Source organism: Pristiophorus japonicus, chromosome 11 (genome assembly GCF_044704955.1).
Source record: "Pristiophorus japonicus isolate sPriJap1 chromosome 11, sPriJap1.hap1, whole genome shotgun sequence".
NCBI lineage: Eukaryota > Metazoa > Chordata > Chondrichthyes > Pristiophoridae > Pristiophorus > Pristiophorus japonicus.
Genome location: NC_091987.1, coordinates 97364358 through 97368265, shown reverse-complemented (window position 1 = coordinate 97368265; position 3908 = coordinate 97364358). Strand labels below are relative to the sequence as shown.

Below are 3908 nucleotides of genomic sequence, written 5' to 3'. Positions count from 1 at the left end.
AAGGAGAGCGGTCCTTCTCACAGTCTGCAGGGCACCGACCTACAGCCTCATGAAGAATCTTCTGGCTCCGGTGAAACCCACAGATAAGTCGTATGAGGAGCTGTGTACACTGGTTCGGGAGCATCTTAACCCGAGGGAGAGCGTGCTGATGGCGAGGTATCGGTTCTATACGTACCAGCGATCTGAAGGTCAGGAAGTGGCGAGCTACGTTGCCGAGCTAAGGCGACTTGCAGGACAATGTGAGTTTGATGGATACCTGGAGCAAATGCTCAGAGACTTTTTTGTACTGGGCACTGGCCACGAGACCATCCTACGAAAACTTTTGACTGTAGAAATACCGATCCTCAGTAAGGCCATTGCGATAGCACATGCGTTTATGTCCACCAGTGATAACACCAAACAAATCTCTCAGCACACAAGTGCGAGCAATGTTCATAAATTAACTGGAACTGTGTTTGCGAGCAGAAATGTACAGGACAGAAACCAAGAGTCTGCAACTGCCTGCAGGCCTCAGGTGACCTAGATGACTGAGAGTCCGCAATAAAGGATGAATGCAAGGCAATTCACACCTTGTTGGTGTTGTGGAGGGTTCCATTCAGCCTATTCATGCTGCTTCAAAGGGTATGTTTGTAAGAGCTGTGGAACAATGGGGCACCTCCAACAAGCTTGCAGACGAGCTGCAAGCTCTACAAAACCTGCTAATCACCATGTGGCAGAGGAAGATCGGTCCATGGTGGACCAAAGCAATTTCGAGCCTGAGAGAGAGGAGGCAGATGCTGAAGTACAAGGGGTGTACACATTTTTGATGAAATGTCCAGCTATAATGCTAAACGTAAAATTGAATGGCTTACCCGCAGCCATGGAACTGGACACTGGCCCTAGCCAATCCATCATGAGTAAAAAGATGTTTGAGAGACTGTGGTGCAACAAGGCTTCTCGGCCTTTTGGCTAAGATCATGCGTAACTGACCTGACAGGGGAGTAACCATGACCAGAAAGTGGTTCTCCCTGGATCAGGAAGGTGGTTCTCCTATGCTTTTTGGAAATAGGAGGTGGCTGGGGGGCACACATCCACCTCCATGGCATGAACCTGGTATTGCAGTACTTCCAGGAACGGTGCTTTGGCTCTCGGCCTTTTGGCTAAGAGCAAAAACTTTGGCGCAAAGTGATCCTTGAATGGGCCCAAGGTGACCTTTGGCGATTGTGATCTGATAAGTTGATCTGACAAAGAATTGGAAAGATTGGTAACGAATAAAACATAACAAAAAAAAATTAAAAAAAACAAGGCACTCAGACCAGCCCTGAGCCCCATCCACAGGAAATTGAGAACATACACCAAAGAGCTTATCACTGTCCTGGGCAGCGCCATGGTCAAGGTCACCTACAAGGGCACGGTGCACGAACTGCCACTCTGGATTGTCCTGGGCGATGGCCCCACACTGCTTGGAAGGAGCTGGCTGGGCAAAATCCGCTGGAACTGGGATGACATCCGAGCGCCATCACATGTTGATGAGGCCTCATGTAACCAGGTTCTTAACAAATTTCCTTCCCTTTTTGAACCAGACATTGGAAACTTTTCCGGGACGAAGGTGTGGATCCACTTGGTCCCAGAGGCACGACTCATTCACCACAAGGCGCGAGCGGTACCTCACATGATGAGGGAGAGAGTGGAAATCGAGCTGGACAGGCTGCAATGCGAGGGCATCATCTCACCAGTGGAATTCAGTGAGTGGGCCAGCCCGATTGTTCCAGTACTCAAAAGTGATGGCACGGTCAGTATTTGCGGCGATTATAAAGTAACTATTAATCGTTTCTCGCTACAGGACCAATACCCGCTACCTAAGGCAGACGACCTATTTGCGACGCTGGCAGGAGGCAATGCATTCACCAAGCTCAAACCGACTTTGGCCTACATGACGCAGGAGCTGGAGGAGCCTTCGAAGGGCCTCACCTGCATTAACACGCACAAGGGACTGTTCAGCTACAACAGATGCCCGTTTGGAATTCGGTCGGCTGCGGCGATCTTCCAGAGAAACATGGAGAACCTACTCAAGTCGGTACCACGCACGGTGATTTTTCAGGACAACATATTGGTCACGGGTCGGGACACCGTCGAGCACCTACAAAACCTGGAGGAGGTCCTCCAGCAACTGGATCGCGTAGGGCTGTGGCTGAAGAGGTTGAAATGCATCTTCATGACATCAGAGGTTGAGTATTTGGGGAGAAAGATCGCGATGGATGGCATTCGACCCACAGACGCCAAGACAGAGTCTATCAGGAACGCGCCTAGGCCATAGAACGTCATGGAGCTGCGGTCGTTCCTGGGACTCCTCAAACTATTTTGGTAACTTCCTATCGGGGTCAAGCACCCTCTTAGAGCCCCTACATGTGTTATTGCGTAAAGGTGAGAACTGGGCATGGGGGAAAAAACAGAAAGCCAGAAACATTTTATGCTCCAACAAGCTGTTTGTATTGTATAGCCTGTGTAAAAGACTTGTGCTAGCATGTGATGCATTGTCGTACGGAGTCGGATGTGTATTACAACAAGCCAATGTTGTGGGGAAGTTGCAACTTGTCGCCTATGCTTCCAGGAGCTTGTCTAAGGCCGAGAGGGACTACAGCATGATTGAGAAAGAGGCATTAGCGTGTGAGTTCAGGGTAAAGAAAATGCATCAGTACCTGTTTGGCCTTAAATTTGAGCTGGAAACCGATCACAAGCCCCTCATATCCCTGTTCGCTGAAAGCAAGGGGGTAAATACTAATGCCTCAGCCCGCATTCAAAGGTGGGCACTTGCCCTATCAGCATATAACTATACCATCCGCCACAGGCCAGGCACCGAGAACTGTGCGGATGCTCTCAGTCGGCTACCATTGCCCACCACGGGGGTGGAAATGGCGCAGCCTGCAAACTTGTGGATGGTGGCGCAGCCCGCAGACTTGTTGATGGTCATGGAAGTGTTTGAAAATGATAAATCACCTGTCATGGCCCGCCAGATTAGGACTTGGACCAGCCAAGATCCTCTGCTGTCCCTAGTAAAAAACTGTGTACTGCTTGAGAGCTGGGCCAGCATCCCCGTTGAAATGCAAGAGCTAATCAAGCCGTTCCAGCGGCGAAAGGACGAGCTGTCCATTCAGGCAGACTGCCTGTTGTGGGGTAATCGTGCAGTGCTACCCAAAAAGGGCAGGGAGACGTTCATCTCAGATCTCCACAGCATACACCCGGGTATAGTAATGATGAAAGCGATAGCCAGATCCCATGTGTGGTGGCCCGGTATCGACTCTGACTTAGAGTCCTGTGTATGCCAATGCAGCATGTGTGCTCAGTTGAGCAATGCGCCCAGAGAGGCACCACTAAGTTTGTAGTCCTGGCCCTCCAGACCATGGTCGAGGATCCATTTCGACGATGTGGGCCCGTTTCTCGGTAAAATGTTCCTGGTGGTGATGGATGTTTTTTCAAAATGGATTGAATGTGAAATAATGTCGGGAAGCACCGCCACCGCCAGCATTGAAAACCTGAGGGCCATGTTTGCCACCCACGGCCTGCCTGACATACTGGTCAGTGACAACGGGCCATGTTTCACCAGTGCCGAATTTAAAGAATTCATGACCTGCAATGGGATCAAACATGTCACCTCGGCCCCGTTTAAACCAGCCTCCAATGGGCAGGCAGAGCGGGCAGTACAAACGATCAAACAGAGCCTTAAACGAGTCACAGAAGGCTCACTCCAAACCCACCTGTCCCGAGTACTGCTCAGCTACCGCACGAGACCCCACTCACTCACAGGGGTGCCCCCGGCTGAGCTAGTCATGAAAAGGACACTTAAAACCAGACTCTCGCTGGTTCACCCCAACCTGCATGATCAAGTAGAGAGCAGGTGGCAGCAACAAAATGCAAACGATGCTCACGCC

General features: G+C 50.6%; 1 non-coding gene across 1 annotated transcript; it reads left to right on the top strand.

The window, feature by feature from the left end:
• Positions 1 to 928: 928 nt before the first annotated feature.
• Positions 929 to 1126, top strand: LOC139276558 (U2 spliceosomal RNA). Its single transcript, XR_011595947.1, has one exon. It is a non-coding gene; the product is annotated as a U2 spliceosomal RNA (small nuclear RNA).
• Positions 1127 to 3908: the final 2782 nt, after the last annotated feature.